Below are 22,420 nucleotides of genomic sequence, written 5' to 3' on the forward strand. Positions count from 1 at the left end.
GAGAAAGAGGTGAGAGGTGAGAGGTCTGTACAACTCAATAATCCTGGTCAAACTGTGATCTGGTTGGTCATTATCCTAGTTCTTGTTCTGTGAGGTGGCTCTGGAGAAGTCCTTATTTTTTTAAGGCTCAGTCTCCAATTGCTGCTCCGTAGATTTGTCTCTCAGACCTGTGACCCTGAAAGGGCAATTAGGTTCCAATGAGATGATTACTCCTGCTTAGGGGACAGTGTCATCTTGAGGTGATGTGCCTGCATGTTTCTGCTGTTCCTGCAAGATGTAGGACAATGACTTATGACTTCTAGGCCCCACTCTAGGGAGCTGGAAAGCTGACAATTGAATGTCCTTGTGTCTTGAAAATACCTTTGCTACTCTTATCATGGTATTCTTGTCTGGAATGGGGATGAGATAGATTAGGTAAAGTTAGTGCTAGTAAACCATGTATTACTAGTTTTTAGATGAAAACTCCTTAAATGATTAATATGCTACATGCAGAGCAGAGCAGAATCTGAAGACACAAAATAAAGACAGAGATGCCAAGCTTTATTATGCTTTTACTTACCGGTTTAGCATCTGCTGGCCCAAATGAAGAGTCACTGCTTTTTAGCAAAAGCAACTTCTAATTCTCTGTTACAGTAAATGCAATAAGAACAAACCAATCCCAACGTAAGGATTGGAAGTGAGAAGGAAAGTACTAAGATTTTATGATTACTCAATAAATATCAACTATTTTTAAGCTGCAAATGGAGTATTGTCTATCATCTTCCACCTAAAAGGTGAAGAAATGAGGTTTAACAAGGTTAAGTGATGTCCCTGTAATCGCACCAAGGTGACTGGTAACACCTTTATTTAAACATAGCTTTGTTTGCCTCCAAGACTTATGCATTTTCTTTTATTTTATTACCTAAGCATTTTGGAAAAAATAAATAAATATGGTCATGGAACAAATTTAAAAAAAGGTATAGGAAAAAGTAAATTGTGATATTTTACTTATAATATAGGCCATAATTGTGCACAAAGTGCAGCAAAAAGACTGGAAATAAAGTAAGCCATTTTCTTTACAAGGGTTTCTTGTTAGAGATAGGCTTAGACTGGGGTTTGCTAGAACCGACGAGCAAAGGCCTAATGTCAAATATTCAGGAATTTTGAGAGCTAGTAGTTAAACTGTTGTTAGCTTGATCATGACCATGATTTTGACTGGGGAGTTTGCAACATGGGAATTGGCAAAGGTTCTCCCCGTCCACCACCAAAGCCATTTCAACAGCACAATACTCAGTGCTCAAGTCTTCCCTGCTTTTGCATATTGTGTTTTTAGTTCAGCCTTTTCTACAATAGCATAAATTATCCTATGACCAAGAAAAAATGAATATGAAAAAGAGTTAATAAAAGATAAAATTAAATTAAACCAAACCCAGACTAACCCAAAGTGGTTTCTAGAAAGTCTGTGATGATCTGGATATGGTTTTCCTTCACTCTGGTTGCTATAGTCTGAATACTGTGTCCCCTCAAAGTTTATATGTTGAGATTCTAACTTCCAAGGTGATTGTGCATTGGGGCCCTTGGGAGGTGTTAATGATGGGGTCAATCCTTTGTGAATGGGATTGGTTCACTTATAAAAGAGGCCTAGGGGAGGGCTGAGGTTGTAGCTCAGTGGTAGAGTGCTCTCCTGGCATGTGTGAGGCACTGGGTTCAATTCTCAGCCCCACATATAAATAAATAAAACAAAGGTCTATCAACAACTAAAAAATATCTTTTTTAAAAAAAGAGGCCTGGAGGAGAACCCTTTCCCCTTCTGCCATGAGGACATAGCTAGAAGATGCCATCTGTGAACTAGAAAACAGGTTCTTACCAGACACTTAATCTCCAGGTCCATGAGAAATAAATGTTTGCTATTTTTTGGCCACCCAATCAATTGTATTTTGTTGTAGCAGCCCAAATGAATCAAGATACTTGCTACTGTCTTTAAAGTCAGGGTTGGTCATGGGTTTAAAGAGAGAGATGGAGCCTCATGTGGGTTCTCAGGGTGCAGCTTCCAGCTCAGCTCTGCCCTGTTCCCTGCAGAATGTGCATGTCATCAACCTAAATAAAGGAGAACAGCTGTGTGCTGGACTGTGGGTCACAGGGCATACTTTTCCAAAAAGTTATCCTTGGAAATTTATGTACCCTCTGGCCACAGGTGGTCTTCCAATACCTCGTATGGCTTAGGAAATTTTTGTGCTTTATTTCATTGTATAAATCTAACTCCACGAAGAAAAAATGCTCGATTTAATAGTATCTGTAAGAGATAACTGACTTCCTCTGCCTCTACATAGAAGATGCAGAGTGAGGAAGTTGAATCCTTCTGCCTAAGCAGCAAAGCCACACAAAGGTCACTCTCCATCCCCCAACCCGTACATACATGGTTATGCTTGGCAGGTGCACACAGCACATGCTGCCAGGCGCATGAACAGAGAGATGCACTCAACAAAGTGCTCCATCCATCTGCCACAGACTTGACATTGACATTCTTATGTGCACATGGCAAATGCCATTATAGCTTTGGTGGGAGATGAGCCAAGGCTGTAACAGGATGCCAGTTGCAATTGTGGAGTAATACGATAAGGAGGCCAGATAAAATAAAACAGGCAGCCTTCCATCCAAAGTCCAGAAGGGCACACAGAGACTTTTCTTTTCAGACCATTGCCTGCCTGGTTTGCTGAGTCACAGCCCCAGCTTCTGTTTTTGGGAAAGGGAGCTTGTATCAAATTATCCTCAACTGGAGAGGCAAAGCAGCTCCATTTGTCCTGGCAACCTTTCTCCTGTTTTACTCATTGGAATTAAAGATTGAAAAGAGCCATTATTTCCTCCTTCCATCCTCTGGGAACTGATGTAAAACAGATTCTTACATTCAATGTTTCTTCTTCCATCTGATTCTAATTAAAATAGCTAAGAAAATATCTATGGCCCAATTTGGAATCATCAGAGCATAGAGTGATGGTGGGTGGCATCAAATCAAATCACCAGTACTTATTGAATAACTACTTTTCATTGAAGTTCTTCTTAGCAGTTCTTTTCTTAGTGGTTCTACTTCTTTAGCTAACTCAGGATCTAACAAATGGTAGCTCATTGATTTGAGTAAATAAAAAATGAGTTTGTAATAACTAATAGTTACTTACTGATAATATGCAGTATATCTGATATTATGTTGTTAATGTTACAATGTCATTTAATTTCCACCACCTGAAGCATAGATATTATCCTCCCATTTTATAAATGAGGACACAGAGAAGCCGAGAAGTAACTTGATAATTTACACCAGGCCCCTTCACTGCTTTTTCAAAATTGGAATTCACCAAAGCTATGCTTTTAAAGCCATGCCATGATGCCTATCCACAATATCTTTATTAAGATTTTTTGACCCACCTTCCCTCAATATTAGTTTCAAAAAATAAATGTGCATTCTTAATAAAAGGAAGAAAGGAAATTATAGAAATTTCTAGAGGAAGAAGCAATTTGTAAAGCATACACTGGGGCTCACACTAAGGATCATAAAAGAGAAGCCCCCTGCCTTCACTGAAAAGGCCTGGAGGATTTAGATACAAGCCTTTTAAGTCTATAATGCTAACCCAATAACACATTGACAGAGCTCATAATTCCAGCCATTTTTTACTGGAAGTGAATACCATGTTTTGCCCCTTACATGAAATTTCTGCTTTGATAGCACAGTGTTTAAAGCAGAGCTCCACACTTTAAATGCTTTGTTTACACCCCTAGCAATGGAAATTCATCCCGGACATTAGTTTCTTTGTTCTTCCCATTAAACACACGTTTTACAGCAAATTCTTCATGTATAATGTTTTTCTCCAACATGCAGGTCAATAAATGCTATCATTACAGAATTAATCATAAGATGATTTGTGAGGACATTAATCCAATTCAATAGAGTCTCCTGAACAAAATTCTGATCTTCAGAGACTCTACTTAATTTTTTAAATTCTGCCATCAAAAGAGTGTAGCAAATGCTGCACATTTATTATGCTCTTTCTCTGTGTGTATTGAAGGTTAATCACATAGTAAGTTTGAAGGCTCCACTTCCCTTATTTCTTTCAACTTTATGAGTTATTACATTGGCCTTCGAGGTTTAAATCAACCTGTGTCAATTGGAATTACAACCTGAATTCCATTTGAGCTTTCTGATTGCACGGGTTTTCTGCTGTAATCAATGACAAGCATGATCTCTAGATGAGATATAAAGAACTGTCTAGGAAAGATTGGTCAAGAGGCTCCTCAAAGTAAAACATCTTCAAATTTAAATTCTATAAACTAAACACCTACTAGGAACACCCTATTGAGTACTTTCTTATGCTCCAAATATTCTGAAGATCTCTCATCTGTATAATTTCTATTGATATGTAATGCATTATTATACCTCATTTTTCAGAAAACAAAGTTATATTTAAAAGTTTATATGAGAGAAAAAGTTGGAATATAAAATAAGGGTTATCTTGCCTATGGTCTTCCAACCATTCTACATTGGAAAGTAAAGTTAGCAAACTATGGACCTGGGACTTGCCACCTATTTTTATGAATAAAGTTTTATTGTAACATAGCCATACCCATTTGTTTATGGGTGTCTTTATTAAAAGTTATCTATGACAACTTTTGCAATACAATGAGAGCTGAGTAGTGTGACCAAAACCATATGTCCCACAGAGATCAAATATTTATAATGTGGATCTTGAAGAAGTTTATTGACATCCGTAAAGAATTGTAGCATATTCCAGAATATACAGTGATGAGTCATCATGGTTCCCATTTTCCAGTAACTCAAATCGTAGTTGAGAAGATCAACAGACTCTTTAATTCTGCAGCTGATATATTCTACCTCAACAGATCAACTGTAAAACAAGACAATGTCTTTTCATTTTTCTGATTAGTGGCTCAAGCCTCGTATCATTTTGGCAGGAGCATAATTTTTTTATCTCTAGGATTCTCTCTACTTCTATGAAAATTTCAGCTCTCCCAGAACCTCCACAGCCTGGTGCATGAATCCTAGATATAATCACTTGGTTGAAAGAAAACTGGGGTAACTACTCAGTACCTCAAGAACTCTATCCTTGATTTCCATTGTGACCATTGCTGTCTTAAAATGTCACTGCTGAAATGTAGCTTTCTAGTCCAGAATGGGAAAGGGGCAAATTTTTCTGTGAAACCAAGTGACTTCTTATCTCATAATGCTCCTCATTGACATAAGCCATTCTGAGGTGAGGGTCTTTCCTTGTGTTGTCCCTAACTATCCCAGGAAAAGACCTCTTGTTTCCTCGAATCTAGATACATCCCAAGGACATCCAGTGCTGCATCTTAGACTTCAGACCTTGTGTCACATTTAAAGCCCATGGCCTGGGTTATCTGGGTCTTCAGTATGAGGTGTCTACCATGCAGGCTTCTAGCTCTGCTTTACTCTACATGCTCTCCATGAGGTTTGGTGTCTTTCAGAATTTTCCCCTGAAGGTTAATTTGAATGTCTGGGAGGGTTTAAATGCCCGGATGTCCGTTTTTTGAACTTAATGGCAGAAACCTAGCCCTTCCCTCTAGAATCCTAAGGAGAATGAACGATTTCTCTGAATCCTTTGACTTAGCCATATTCAAGGATTCTCAGCCAGTTTGTTATAGTATCCCCTGTGGTTAAACCACTTAATGGGAGCTATTTTTAGGTGGACAGATACTTTGTGTTTACCGGGGATGCCCACATTGATCACATCCCTTGATGCCTGTTTTGCAGTTCTTGTCTTCAAGCACATACATCACACTTATATATCACTATTAAGAGAAGCAGAGATGTAGCTCTGGAAGACTTATTGGATTTCCCATTTTTCTTCTGACTTTATAGTGGGAGAGATTTTCCCAACTTCCAATTCCCTCTCACATCTCAAAGTAGAGATCAATGAATAACCACTTCTCTTCTCATATGTGGAACACCTATTTTCAATCATAAATGATGAAAACTACATGCTGATCTTTATTCTTATTTTTAAAATAGTTTTCTATGGCTAGAGTGCCCTTAGCCAAATTTTATTAGGTGAATGTTTCACTTTAAGGCCTTTCAAAGGGGATAGTGTATAGTCCAGGACTTATATATTTCCTGACTAAATGGGAGACTTCATTAAGTGATCCACTCTCAACATCTTACCAGGATCAGAGCAGATGCCAAGAGGAAATGGGAAGATTGAGGAGTATTCGTTTCAATATGTTTTGAATTTTTGTTTGCCTTCTAGTTCTAAGTCTCTAGTCCTAAGATGAGATTCTGCAGAACCACTGAAGTGAACAAATTAGTGCATCAAGATTCCGACATACCCAAGGTTGCAGCTCTCAGGCTAAAAGGACAAAGAGGTTTTCCACATTTAACAAGATGTTCATTGTTCTGTGTTACTTCTACATCAGTTTTCCAAGTAAGAAAGTTTTTCTGCGAGGTGCTTTGAGATCCTGTTTCACAGTTAGAAGCAATATCTTAAAATCTCATAGTCAGCCCGTACCTACATTCAATCACAAACAAGAACAACAAAAAATCTACAATGCTTGTTTGTTCTTTTCCTCTTCTGAAGACTAGCCTAATCGTGGTCTACTCTTGGGGGCTTGAAATGACTTTCTTTTGCTACCTTCCCAGCCTGGGTGGACAAATATGGGAGCGGTAGAGTGCAGAAGACTACAGCCCTTACAGAGAATTTGAATTGAATTGAAATCCTAAACAGACTGAATGATGACCCCCAAAGAGACAATTTTAAACTAGAAGGGACTTAGTCACCTCCAGTGGAGACTCCAGAATTACTATATTTACAGGTTAGAGATAGAAATCATACTGGGAGGGAGGAGTAGAGTACAATGAAGTTGATTTATATGGAATTATAACCATTCCATTTAAATGTCAAGATTAAGAAATGCTCAACATCAGTGGAAATGATAGCACTAAAGCCAACATAATGTAGTAAACATCATTAGCACCTATGAAAATGGTATCTGCTCCTTTGAGACACATGTTCCTGTAAAGTTTTGGGCTAAGCCATGCCACTTGTTTGGACATTGAAAAATGACTAGGAATGATATATATCACATGTAGGTAGAAGCATTCAGGGGCTGTAGCACAATTCTCCTGCTGTCTTTGTCCATCAATGCAAACTCTGAAGATTTATATTCAGATGGTGTTGTCATAAGATGATGGAGATTTACCACCTTGGGATTGTGAGTGATTACAACAGATTCACACATGATGAGTGGAACATAAACCTTTGTTATTTTGACCCATTGAGTGGGGATTCTTTAGGATGATAGCATATACTGGTTGATAAAGGTGTTCAGTTACAGACACATAAAGTTACAATCTTGAACATATAATTTTATGATTGTAAATTTCTAACTGGCTACACATCTATTTAACTTCTGTGAATTGAACTATAGCTGCTCAGCGAGAGAAATAATAATTTCAAAACGTGGCTAATTAACCCTGATCTCTTTTAAGAAACACCCATCCCAAACTGTGATGTCAACTTGCTGTTTCTCTATGGGTTTCAGTTGTCCTGGGCTGCACACACTTGTAAAAATCTTGCAGAGTGAGGGACTCTAGCTTTTAGAGATAGAAATTATTTCATATAGGATAACCCAAATGTAAACCAATTACTTCATATGAAGTTTTGCCAATGAAACACCAATGATTCCCCTGATGAAGCAAGATACAGATTGTGCAACTGATTCCTCATGTTGTAGCAAATAGTTTGTGGATGGGACAGCAAGTCTCACAGGGATTGAACCCAGAGGTGCTCAACCTTTGACCCACATGCCACATCCCCTGCCTTTTTTATATTTTATTTTGAGATAGGATCTCACTAAGTTGTTCAGAGCCTTGTAATGTTCCTGAGGCTGGTTTTAGAACTTGCAATCCCCCTGTCTCAGCCTCCAAAGTTGCTGGGATTATGGTGATTCCGTTACCCCTGGCAGGGATGAACTTTTAAAACAGGATAATTTAGGAAAGGACTTAATTTTTATAGATCGAGTATCCTTTGGGTGGCAGAAATGGAGCGGGGCATTTTACATATTCCTAGCAGGGTGGTCAGTAACTACAGTATTCCTAAATTAACACTAATTTAGGAATTATAGAATCCATCATAGAATCACAGATTATGGAATAAGGCAAAAATGTGTGAGCTGGATTTTAAAAACTTAAATTTTGGTTCCTTTATGTTCTTGGGCAGGGGATTTGTGGTGCTTTCCCCAACTTGTATTAGTCAATTCATGTCAAAATATTGATCCTTCCAACCCAAACTCTTAGGGCATATTTATTCCAGGACAGCTTATTTCTTTTCTTTGCTTGTTTATGTATTTCAGTGCACAATAAGAGGTTTGCAAAACCACATTATTACCTTTTAATTATTTACTAAAAATTTGTTTTGCAGTGAGAGGGACTGAACTCAGGACCTTGCATATGCTAGATAAATATTCTACTATGATATTCTTAGCCCTTATTGGGATATGTCTCAAATAAACACATCATAACATTTGAATTGATGGTATTATCAGATACTATGTATTTGTTCTAGTGATGTTTCCGGGGCTGAGAAGTACTAGGCTGTGGATTTCCTTCTGGAAATCCGCTTGGCATTATTATAATTTGGGAGAGTTTCAGAACCAGCAAATAACCCACTATAAAGAAGTAGTATGGAAAATATCCAAAAGTTCAGTTGACACTATTATTACATGTTAAAGGGATGAAGTAATTCCTTCTGAGGAATCAGAATAGGAGTTAGTCAGGATTGACATTTTTGGTTGGAGTTCAGCATGCCAACTGTGCTAGTTAGGGAAGAAGGGCTAAAGTCACATGAGAACTGGAGTCACAAAGGTAAGCTGGGGAAGAACATAAAAGGACTGTAGGAACTTGAGTCCTCTGAGGAGCAGGTGCAAGGTGAGATTCAAAGGGTTAAGCAATTTTGAGGGGAAATACTCACATGAGATAAAACGGGTAGGGTGACTTGGAGGGTCCTCAGACCTCCATGCAAGTCTAATCCCGAGTGAGGGAGAGAAGAGGAGAATGGGTGAAAGCTTCCTAGATTCCCATGCAATCCAGGGGAGGTTAGGCAAGGTCACTAGGAGCCCTCAAGCCAAAGTTCCACATCTCTGGAAATGTTACTTGCCTTGGTCCACTGTGGGCTGGGAACACTCGGTGGCAGAGGCTTGACCTCCATGAGTAGCACAGTAGTTAAGGACTTTGTCAATTATGCTGCTGCTTAATTACCCTTATTGGAGGTCTGCAAAGTACACTTCCTTGACTTGTTGGTAAAAGTGAGAGTCCATTGAGAAGAACTCTGAGGGGCTGGACTACAGCCCCCAAATATCAATGCCTGAAGAACTTACTGAGTAAGAACTAGGCTATAAAGACAGAATCCTCACGGGCTCACTGATGGAGCAGGAGGTGGGAGATCTCAGGCCTGGGGGTCACTGACACTAGGCAATTAAGACGGAGGACCCTGTGGGGTGCTGGCTCCTCTGCTGCTGCCCACCCTCTGAGCCCAGCTCCAGGCCAGGGCCTTTTTACTTCCCAAGCAAGCTCTTGAAAGGTGTCTGATGGATTCTGAAGCTGTACAGAGTTGGTTTCAATTGTGAAAAATGAGATGCGATCCATCTAGTGAGGCTCTTTTCTGGTGGAACTAGTAAACAGCCTTGAAAGATAATGTTCCAGTTCCAGAAATAGTTTGATCTATGGCAGCGTTGTTAGAATAACTGTTTATTTTCCCAAAGGGACTACTTGGAAAGGAGCGCTGCTCATTTGATCACATAAGTTCTAGTGCCTGTGTTTTAAAATATGACTTATTATTACTTAATTAGTGCCTTATTACTTTTTAGGAGTACCTCACAACCGATTTTCTCTCTCCACTTATTTAACACTTATATACTCCTGTTTATAATATATTTGACTACTTCTGATTACTCTCAGGAGGTGGCTTCAAACAGGCAACACTTTCTCCCTCATCCCAGCCCCAAGGAAGAGGTCCTGATGCTAAATGTTAGGAGGTCAAGCCTTTCTTTCCTCCTTGGGCAGGATGGTGCTGAGAGACAGCCTTTCCTCAGTGGCTTCCCTGCTTTCTCTCACGCTGCTTAGTTGAACCAAGCAAAATTCTCTGGTTCTGCTCACTGTCCTTCATAGATTGCATCAAGTTAGAGCAAATCTCCATGAAGTTGGCCCAGGATATAGGGGAAAGGTAAAGATTGCCCACTGCCCTTCCTGGTATGTAAAATCTAGCATATAGAATTTTGAGGTGTTGGTATAAGGCACTAGGGAGTCTGGCCTATTTGGGATACCAGAGGATGAAGCATATTCTCTGGAGAAAGAGGTGAATACCAACTCCCTCAATCAAATCTTTCCACTGTCACATAAATGGCATAGAATTATGCCGGACAGGGGCCAAATTGGAAGATGGGGATTCAGGAATTCTAATCTATAGAAAGTTATGAAAGTACTTCTCTGTGCTTGTTTTGTTCTTGCACATGATTTGAAGTGAGGAGCATGGAGTCCTTGCCCACCCTGATAGAATGAGGTGTTTTTAAGTGGCCAATAAAATCTCCTAAGATTCTGCATGAAAAAAAATCTGTCATAAGTCACTGTATGTCATAACCATAGGAATTGTGTGACAATGGAGGTGATGTCCAATCAAAATCAGTATTCAGGATTCTATGTCTAGGAGAGGAGGACATGATAAGGATACTCAGCCTAACGTCATAGAAGTAATAGCAACCTCTTCAAAGTGGAAAATTCTAGACTAAGCGCAAGTTTTCCTTCTCTTGAGGGAGGACTAACTTGGGTGATCCACCATTCAGAAAACTGTTAAGAGACTGGCAAAGGTGAAATGTTGGCAGGAGGAAAGGTCCTAGAGACAACTTCAGTCATTCCTCACAAATCAAGCTTCCTGGTCACACATCATAGTTGTGTAGACTCTTAGCACTGGGCAAAGTATTTCAGAAGATGCTCAGATTTGACCAAGATTTGACCAGAATGACTCTTCTCCTTCAGCATTTTGGCACAAGTGAAAAAACAAATGTGTTCCTCTAGCAAAGGTGTTTATGGTTGGAACCTGGATCCTGTTTTGAACTGACAGTCATCTCTGAGGAACCTCTAGAGTCCTAGGAACCCACCTGTACATGCTATTGCCTGATGCTCTTATTGCTACTTGTTAAGGTTTGAAGAATGTTAAGGTTGAAGAATTCATAAGAATGCCCTCTGCAAAACTCACTTTGGAATCTAAATCCCAGAGCATATTAAGAGGTGGGGCCTTTAGGAGGTAATTAAGCCATGAGGGTGGAGCCTTCATGAATGCAGGAGGGACTGTCTGGGCCTCTTTCTGCTTTTCCATCCCCTCTGCCATGTGAGGACACAGGGTTTGTTCCATCTGGAGGATGCACCATCTTGGGAACAAAGAGCAGCCCTAGCCAGACACCAAACCTGCTTGTACCTTAATCTTGGGTCCCAGAACTTCTGTTCTCCAAAAATTATGCAGCCTCAGGTATTTTGTTAAAGCAGCACAAGTGGACTAAGATATTATCTAATACTTTGGTAGGGATTGGAGCTGAAATCCTAGCTCAGGTTGGATGGATCCCCTGCCCTTGCCATTCCCAACAGGGTCTTCTGATTAAGTTTTCTGTGCCTGCTTCACAGAGAGCTTCCTGACTTCACACTCTGCAGAAACAGCAGAGCTCGGGTCCCAGCCCCAGCACCCTTTCTTGTGTTGGCTGTCTCTATTTCCATTGCATCACTAAACACCACCAGAAGCTCTCTTCTTTATTTTTTACTTATTTATCATCAACCTTCAACTTCTAGAAACTTGAAGAAAACAAGGACTATATATCTGTCTTGTTCAGTGCTGCTGTTTGCATGACATGTCAGGTAATGTTTGCTCAGTGATGATTGAACTCAACACTCAGGATGTGCTTATGTCAGGGAGTTAGTTGTTAAGTGGAAACTTAAGCTCTGGATTCTGAAATCCAGTCATCCAGGGATTTATGTTTATTTTTTTATCTGTTTATTTTTCCAAAATAAGTTTTTGAGAAAGACTGGTATCACATTTCCATTTCAGAGATCAGAAAATCAAGGGCCACAGGAAGAGTGCTGGCTGTTTACATCATCACACACATGCTTTGTGGTGTGTTATCAGTATGATCTCTTCTGTTGTGCACAAACTTTTCCACTAGTAGGTTTTCTTTAAGAGAAACTAAACTTTACTCTTTCCTTATCCCTCATACCAATAATAGTCTGTACAACAAAGTAGACTTATTATAGAAGGAGTTGAGGGATGACATGGTGTTAATTCTGCTAGTTAGTCTTCTCTGTAATTCCTCTGAGATTCAGGAAAATATTTTTAAAAATATTTCCCCAAACATAGTATTGTGTATGTTCCTGTTTTGCTGATCTGCTTCCTAAACTGTCTGTCACCTAAATATCTTGACCTTCTTCCAGTGGAGGTTTCCCACTCTAGCCATCCTGGGCTGTGAAATAGCAGATGAGAAAGAGCTGGACTTGGTCTCACAGTCACAAGTATGGAACATTTGGCCTCCAGCACTAAAAATGACCTGGGCTAATTTCCAGAGTGCTTTTCTTCCCATCTCTTTAGCACTATGCTGTCATACGACCCTTTCAGCTTTATGAGCACTACAATGAGTGACCATGGACACCTCTCTCTCTCTCTCTCTCTCTCTCTCTCTCTCTCTCTCTCTCTCTCTCTCTCTCTCTCTCTCTGTCACACACACACACACCACTTGTGTGGAGTCCAATATGTACTACTGACATCAGTGTTTGTCAGGTGCCAGCAGCTCCACATGAGCTCCCTGAGCCAAACATGAAAGCAATTGCAGTAATGATGGTGGTAGCAGTATCAACATCAGTAATCAAAACACAATGGGGAATTTAATATAGTCATGCTCAGATTTAGGTTCTGATGTGTATCCTTTCCACTTGCAATCTCCAAATCAGGTCCTCTGATGATTTCTCAAGGTACAGTTGGTCCTTCATATTTATAGACTCCACATCCATGGAATCAACTTAACCCAGATCAAACAATTCAGAAAAAATAAATGCACTTATACTAGCCTGTACAGACTTTTTCCTTGCCATTATTCCCTAAACAATATACTGTATCAACAATTTACATAGCATTTACAATGTGTCAGGTGTTACAATTATCTGGATATGATTCAAAGCAAAGAGGAGGAGGTGCTTAGGTTCAAATGCAAATGACATACCATTTTACATAAGGTACTTGAGTGCCTGTGGATTTTGGTATTCTCAGGGATTCTTGAAACCAATGCCCAGAGGGTACCCACAAACAAGTGTATTTTTTTACTAGACTCTTAGAGCAGCAGACAAGGGTCACATTTTTTGTTGTTGTTGTTTTGTTTTTTGGTCCCCATGCAATATGAGAATATGGCTCCAGAATCATTGACTGCAATGTGGTGCTAGCAAGTCACAAACACTCCAGTCTAGTACAATGCACACAGGAAACATGGTACAATTTATTGACACATCTTACATGAAATATAAAGATTTTGCAGATGTTAATTGAAAGGATGTTCAAATATGAATACGATATCTTGAAAAAGAGGTTTCTGGTTCTTAATGTGACTCTCCTTTACATGTACTATCAGAAAAATAAACTAGCATATGAAAAGAGGACGAGGTCTATCTACTGCAAGTCATTAATGATGTGGTAATTGAAACTGAGTGATACCTCCTAATCCTGCCCTCTACCAAGACTGCAATATCTATTTCTGAAATCTATGATGGGATAAAAGGCAGAGGGCAATTATGCAATATTTCACTTAAATAGGCATTAATGAAGTATTGACATGTTAACAACTAAAATACAATACTGAGTCATTCATGCACAGAAAAGAATATATTGCAGTACTTGCCTGGGGAAGTTTATAGCTTAGATCAGGAGTCAAGCATTTTGAAGTGCTTACAGAGCCAGAGAGAAAATATAAATGTCTAAATCTAGGCAATGCATAATAGGGACTGGTAGAGACTGTGGTAAACTAGAAGCCCTTGGCCTGACTAAAAGAGGCCATCTGGGTTCAGCTCCAGTTGGGAGTTATCCTGCAATCATGTTGGCCCAGTGTTGACAGAGCTCCCAATTTTGCAAGAGAAGTTGGGATCTGATGTGTGCCCGTAGAATCCTTAGACATTATAGGTATAGGAGGATCTTTGGCACAACCTTCAATTCATCACATACACTTATAACACCACTGAAATGTTCATAAACACTCTTTGAAAATGACTTCTTGAATACCATCACAGAGGAGCAATGGTTATCTTTTGAAGCAGGAAATCAATTTACAGGGCAGAAAGTTTTCCCTTATGTCAAATCCTTTCTGATCTTCATAAGAAGAAACAGTGTTGATTCAGGTTCTGAATTCTGTAGCAACTATTAAGAACAGTCCTTGTCGTCTTCAATGATATGAAGGCCCTTACATGCCCCATCAAATACCTTCTCCAATCTAAATGAAGTCAGCTCCTATAATCTTTACCATCATGGCTTGGATTCAGTTCCTCTTACCATGTTGGACAGATTTTTCTGGATTTATTTGCCTTTTAGGGTCCTTCTCTGAATAAAATGTCAGAAGCAAACTCATTCTGAACACAGAACTGAAGGGACATGTACCCTGTAGCCCTTTTGACAGATAATGCCATCCCATTCCTGATCTCTAAAGAGCTTAAAATCTATTGAGAACTCATCTCTCCCAGTCTGTTCTGTGTGTCAGAGGAGTCTGTAGTCAGTATTTTTCCCCCCTTCTCCTTGTCCTGCATAGTTATTGTGGGCAACTCCCACAGGCTACCCTTGATGTCCATTAATTGATGCAGATTATCCCAGGGGATTATGTGACCACTCTCTCCTTGTGTCTTCCAGGTGAGGAAGTGAAAACATGTCTCTGTTTTTGCTTGTTCCTGGGTATTCCCTCCTAGCTGTTCTTTTAATTAAAGTTTCCTTAATTTCCAAGTTTGAGTGTTTGCTTTTTTCTTGCCCAAAATATGACTGATAGAAATACGTAGGCTGTTTTCTCATAAAGTTGACCTAATAATGCCCTCATCATACTGTGTATGAGGTTAAATGAGATCATGATGACCTATTCTCCTTTTTCTCCCTATACTTTTGGAGATAGGAAGTCAACCTACTCTAGGATATGAATCAAACATTGGTGTCCCACAGACTGAAGTCAAATTGTACACATATTTTGTAAGCTAACACATTCTTTAAGTTCTCAGAAAGTCCCACATAAAATCCGGGCTCCAGGGTCTTTTGCAAAATTAGAAGGTCTATTAACAGTTGGGAAATATGACCATGAGATAAGTCCCAGCTGGATCTGAATTCAGTTGGCCTCTTTGAGACAGAACAAGGGCTCTGTGGTTGGCCACTCTCCACCATTCCCTATTGGGTGTGGACTGACCTTACACATCACCTGCCTGGTCCTGTGAGCATCACAGGTGTTTAAATCCTTGTCTAAATTATGAGCTCCTAGAGGGCAAGTATCACAATGTATCCTTCTCTGTGCATGACTGACTCAGGAAGGTATTTTAGTGAATAAACCACTTCCTTTTCACTCTTTGGTCCCCAGACATCTCTATCACTGCTGCCTCCCGCTCCTACTCTAACCATCTGCTGTTCTAACAATCACAGTATCCATTTGTCTGGGGAATGAAGGTGGAGACAATAGAAAGAGTCTTGGCAGAGGCAAGGAGGCAGGATCAGGGTAAGAAAAGGCTGATAAAACAGGCTACAGGTGAAACTGGTGGGTTACAGAATGCCATACTGCCCTGGAGAAATCATTTGTTTGTTTGGTTTTGGTTCTATAGGATGTCTCCCTAATTGTCTTAATAAGATGAGCCCTGATTTCCTCATTCCTGTTGCTAAATATTCAGATTCGAACATTCTTCAGGTTTGAGCAGTTAATGCTCCTCAAGCTGCAATCATAGTCCTTCTGCTGTGCTCCCCAGAGTTAATTACCCTCTCTATACCACCCTGGAGTCGGCCAGCACCAGTGTGGCTAGTGCCTCTGACAGTTCTGGCAGTATCCAGGGCCCAGCTCCTGATTCTGTTAGCTAATGGGGAGGTAATGACCCAGGCAGCTGCAGATCACTCTCCCCCTCTGCCCTGCTTTAAAAAAAAAAAATACAAACAACAACAACAAAAAGCCCCACTCAGGCCAGCATTCTATTATTCCCTTCTTAATAAGGGCCTGGAAATGTCAGCCTCAGTGATTATGCCGGCAGGTGCCCAGACTTCAAAGTGGGCACCTGTCAGCGGAGGGATAATTGACTTTATTCAACCAATTGTCTCCCGGTTGTAATCAAGCCATTTCAAACAGATTTTTCAAACTGTTCTTTGGAGCTGTGGGGGAGGCAGTGGTGCTGATAGATGGCAATTACCACCGATGGGGGGAGAAGCTGAGGCCCTGAGCAGAGCTGTCTGCCTGTGGTGTCTGGCCCAGGGGAGGTCTGTAGGTGCGGTTAGGGAGAGGTGGAGCCTCCAGCTCGCTGGATCAGCCGTCTGCTGGTTTCTTTAGTTTGCCTCTGGCTGCGGTTAGACTCTGCCCAGTCTGCACAAGGTTTTGAACAGCAGATGCCCTGAGGGAACAACAGCAGGGTAGACCTCTGAGCCCACAGCCTCCCTTGAGGACCCAGGTGTGATGTGAACTTCAAACAGGCCAGCAGTGCTCTGAACTGAGATGGTTTAAGGGTCTCTGCACTCCTCAAAGGGGCTAAATCCTTCTTAGTCACAAGGCATCTTGCGGGATTTGACGGATCTGGTCCTCCAAGGTGCAGAAGGCTGAGGATTTGAACCAAAAGGATCCTCAGGCAGTAAAGGCATTCAGTGGTCCTCCAATTTCACACAGTGTAGACAAAACAAGTGCTGCTTTTCTGATGGGCTCTGGGAAGGTGGGGATACTGTGTGTTTAAATGAAAAATGAATTTGTTCACAATTTGGTCACAACTGGAAAGGCAGCAAATCTGCCATCCGCCTGTCCTACAGGAAAATCACAGTTTATAGGAACAAAAGCCAGGAAATATACCGATGTAGATTTGGCTTGGCTGTGCTGGCCAGAGATGTGTTATAATTCGTCTCACGGGCTTCCACCCAGGTCAAGGGCAGCAGCTTTTTGATTTCCATTCTCAGCATGAGGAAGATGGGATGGAGAAATTCAGGTTCTCAGGAAATTGGGGAGCCAAAACAAATATGGGGCTTTTAATTTCAATGGTGCTCTGTTAGGGAAGAAGTGATCTTTGTCTATCACTCGGGAGCTACCACACGGCTGGGTTTTAGATTTTAGATTTTAAAGCATAAATTCAGGGCGAGGGCTGTTCAGTGAGACAAAGTCCTGTCCCCTAAATGAAAAATCTTATATTATGTAGATGTGCCTGGTTTGGGTTCCTGGCTCAGCCACTGTCTGACTTTGAGCAGGTTAGTTAAGGTCTCACTTCCATTATCTCAATGACAAAATGGGACAAAATTATTGTGAAAATGAATGAAACACTCAGCTGTGTAGCCCAGTGACTCGAATGCCTAGCACCCTTTCATTGCTCAGTGAAGTGCAGATTTCTCCTCTCACTAGGCATAGGGTGGGACAGACCCAGAGTCCTGACCGTCCTGCCAGCTCCCACTGTACTCAGGTGCATTGAGACCTAAATCCTCGAGCACTGTCAGGGTCTGTGCCCACCAAATAGGTCCATGCCCCTGCCCATGGAGCTCATGCTAAATGGGACGTTTCACCTGACCTCACCAACATAAGGAATCTTTTCCAAGTCTAATTCTAATTTCTTTGAAAGAGAGGCCTTTTTGGATCTCTCTTCTGGTACTTGCTACTTTCAGCCTTCTATAATTTTTTGTAATTGTTAGTTGTAAGTAAAGGACACAATACCTTTATTTATTTATTTATTTATTTATTTATTTATTTATTTATTTATATGTGGTGCTGAGGATTGAACCCAGTGCTTCACATGTGCCAGGCAAGTGTTCTACCACTGAGCCACAACCCCAACCCCAGCCTTCTATAATTTTCATTTACTTATTAAACATTCTATCTCCGGAGAGTTCAGTTTCTCCAGAAGAGACCATCCTTATGTCAACACCTATACTCAGTGGTGTTTTATGCACAGTAAATTAATTAAGTTAAAAGTATATATGCACACATATACATATATGTATGAATGTTTTTATATGCATGTATTTGTATAGATGGATTTTTAAAATCTATATTCTATCAATTATTAATGTCAACAAGTCCCAATGAATTAAATATGAGTATTACTAAATAAACACATTGCTAAGCCTGGGTCTCCTACAGTATTTTTTAAATGCTTGGGGAGCCAACTCCATTATTCTTTGTCACCAAGAATGTCTGACTTTTAGTGAAGAAAAAATATTCAATAAAATAACAGCTGGTACTGACCAAACCGTGACAAGAGGACATCAGTGAATCCATTCATCTTCCATTATTGAGGCATTAGTCCTGATTGGGTGGAAGGCAAGGATCAAAAGGAAAATCTTTTATCCAAGAGGAGAGGAGGAGGAAAAAAAATGGCATCAAGGAAAGCCTGTGTGAGGAATTAAGCTAATAACTCTGTACGGGTCAGCCAGACGATGGGGAAAAAAAGAAAGTGAGGATATATTGGGATAGCTTTCACCCACTAATCACTCAAGTGAGGGTGATCCAGAGCTTCAACTCCAAAGAGTTTTGGGGTGCTAGGTTCTGAATTATGAGTTATGTAAAGTCTTATAAGCCTATCAAATAGCAAGTGGTGTAGAAGTTTTAGCTATTTTTAATGTTACTATCGAAGTGTGGTTTTTCTCACTAACTCTGGTGACAGTATTACAAATAGTCATAGATTTTCATGTCCCCATTGTATCACAATTTATCACTGCTGGAAGGACACAGCAAAGACCTAAAAATGGCGGCCATCCTGCTCACCAGGGTTGGCTTTTGGGGCACATGGCCAGCACAGTCACAGGGAGCTCTGCTCTCAGTAGGCCCGCATATGGGGATTTATGGGCTGTCTATACAGTGTTGAAGTTGATAACAATTTTATCATTGAATTTGTTTTGTAAGTACAGTTCAATGGGACAATGGAGCATGCGTCAGAGGCTTGGAGGCCAAGTTCAGGAGCAATCCTGCCTCCCACCTCTCCCTGAAATGGACCAGTCTCCACCCAGCATCTGCAGCTGCCTTCCCTGGGGGCGATTTGAGGGGGGTGGAGTGTGCTCTGAGATACACGTGAGGCCTTGGATAGCTATGAGGATCAGCACTCAGCCCTGAAGGATCCCTGGGCCCAACAGGGGTGAAAATTTAACTAGCAAATACAAAATACTAGGAGGGGTTGAGAGAAAGAAGAAAGAAGTAAGGAAAAAAAATTTTTTTCTCCTGCTTTTTGAACAAAATCCCTAATGTTTTCCTTTTGCATAAGGCCCCTAAAACTATGGAGCTATTCTAAAGCTCAGCCTCTGGGTGCCACGTGCCGATACTCAGAGCAGTTCCTCTCGTGGACCCACAGCCACTCCACCCTGTGGGCTCATGACAGGCACAAGCGGAGAGTGGAGGTCACAGGCTGCAGTGGTTGCCACTAACATTTATTATGACACACTTATATTTCAGATAGAGGATATTCATGCTTTTCAGGGGCTGGATAGTGTTCTGTATAAATAAAAAACCTTGCAAACCCTTGGTCAGAGTTGACTGAATGCTTTGACTTGAGATTATGACCTTGTAATCTCATTTCCCCTAGATCTATAACTCCATTAACTCAGGTGACAGTGAGGTTTTCAGAGATAGATTTTCTTGTGGTTTTACACTGAGTGTCACTCCTTACATCACAGTACCGTGCTGTGTGTTTTAGTTAAATCTTCTTTGCACTTAGCTGTCTTCCTTGCAAGCCTTCCACATGACAGAAAACAGTCCTGTCACTGCCTGGGTCACAGGTACACTCCTCCTGCCCAGCATATGCAGCATAATATCATGTTGCTTATATTTTAGTTGAAGTACTTTAAATCAGGGATACACACTCCAGGGGTAACTAGGATTTTAATGAATTTAATCACATGCCTGCATTCTAAGAGAAGCTACTATTAGACCTGACTATTTTTAGAATATTTGCTTATTTGCATGAAAAATGTTACAGGTGATTTTTTATTGGTGAAGTGAGTGGTTATATTAGACAGCCTAGAAATAATTATAAAGAAGTAGCTTTCTTTCCACGTTTGGGTTCCAAGGGTCCCACCAGGCTACACTTGTCAGAGTGTCTTAGACCAGTGGACTCCATTATATAGCTGGTGGCCAGTTCCACTTGGGACAGAATTTTTGCTTTTCATTTGTTTTTATATCACAGTAATGACTATAGTTTACACCATGGCCTTAGGGGACAAGCACACACACACACACAGGAAAAATTTCCAGAGAAAGTGCTACATTAACTTATGTAATATCTTTTGTTATTTTCTGTCCAACTCAATTCTACTACATTTCATTTTGTCAATTGTTGGTTGCAACCCCTGAATTCATTTCAGAACACACTAGTGAGATGCAAACTGCAGTTTGAAAATTCATAAAATAGAGGCATACTAATCAGCTTTTCATTACCATAATGAAATATGTGAGACAGACTAACTTGATAAGAAAAAGGTTTATTTAGTTCCTGGTTGTGTTGGCTGAAAGTACACATGACAAAGTGCAGGCTTTGGGGCCAGAACTGTTCCTTGACTGCATCACATCACGGCAGGAGCATGTATGGGAGCAAGTGGTCACATCACAGAGTCAGACAGGGGACAGGTATGCCCTTTTATCTTGTGAAAGCTAGCAAGGCCACATGACAGCCACCTCACACCTCCAGGGTCCTAATTTTCCACTAGGTCTCATCTTTTAAAGACTCTACCACCACCTAAGGCCACCACTCTGGGGACCAAACCTCCAATTACATGAACCCTTGGGGGACACCTAAAATATATCCAAACTGTAGCCAGAGGGTTAGCAGAATCTTACTACTAGAATATTGTTGCATATTCCATGAATAAGTTTGTCCTGCAAGATGTTGTGTAGAGGGGCCAACACGGCAAAGAATGAGTGATTCATTGAGTTTCAGGAGCAACAGAACCACATGCTTTTGTGTCACAGGGCTAATAAATGTGTTGTGGACCAGAATTTGGTCTGGGACTTCCATTTTAACACGCCATCAGGTGTTGAAGAGATAGGAGAAGAGATCTGTAATCACTGTGTCAACCACTGGACATTAATAACTGCCCTCCCAACCTAATAATTATGAATAAACATGTTGGTTTAGGCCGATTTGTAATTAATATAGTTTTTAAAATAAAAACACCAACAGGCATTGTGGTGGGTTGAATGGTGCCATTCCAAAAGTCAGGCCTACCCAAAACCTGTAAATATGATCTTATTCAGAAAAAAAAGGGTCTTTGCTGATATAATTAGATAGTGAATATCATGCTTTTCTGGGGCTGGACAGTGTTTTATGTAAACAAAATCCTAGAGTTCACTTGGTGAGATTTGACTGAATGTTTTGATTTGAAATTATGTCCTTGTAATGCCACATTTTCTGTGTGGGCCCCAAATCTAAAGTTGAATGTTCTTATAAAAGGAAAAAAGAGGAGGATTTGAGAAGGAAGAGGACAGATAAGGGCATGTGAAGATGGAGACTGGGCCTGATGATGCAGCCACAAGCCAACAAATGCTGGCAACCACCAGCAGGTGGCAGAAGTCAAGAATGGATCCTTCTCTAGAGGCAAGACGTTCCTACTGACATCTGGAGTTTAGACTTCTGAACTCTGTTCCTGTGAGAGAATAAAATGTCTGTGGTTTTAGTAATATGTTTTGGCAGCCTTAGGAAACTAAACCAAGTATTACGTGGACAAAACCCACAGATTCAGAATTCTGATAACCACACCCATCGCTCAGTCTCAACCAGTGTGATCTGTATAATCTCATTCTGAATAAAGGACTGATGATTTTTTTTGTGTGTGTGATGGGAATTAAACCCAGGGGTACTCTACCATTGAGAGACATCCCCAACCCTTTATAAAATTATTATTATTAGGGCTTTAAAGTTATACATAATAGTAGGGTTCTTCCCGACAAATTCATAAATGTATGGAAATTGATTTCAGTTCATGATCCCCCTTTCCTTCTCATCCTCCTTCTCCTATCCCATTTTCCTTCCTCTACTCTACCCGACTTCCTTCTACTCATCTATTTATTTATATTTGATTGGTTCTTTCTACTTATGCATAAAGGTGAAGTTCCCTGTGGTATATTCATATATGTACATAATATGGTTTTTAAAGAATTCATTACCCATCCTTTTCATTCTGCCTCTTGATCTCCTTCTTCTACATTACTGATCTTCCTTTTATAT

Source organism: Ictidomys tridecemlineatus, assembly GCF_052094955.1.
Source record: "Ictidomys tridecemlineatus isolate mIctTri1 chromosome 5 unlocalized genomic scaffold, mIctTri1.hap1 SUPER_5_unloc_1, whole genome shotgun sequence".
NCBI classification, from domain to species: domain Eukaryota; kingdom Metazoa; phylum Chordata; class Mammalia; order Rodentia; family Sciuridae; genus Ictidomys; species Ictidomys tridecemlineatus.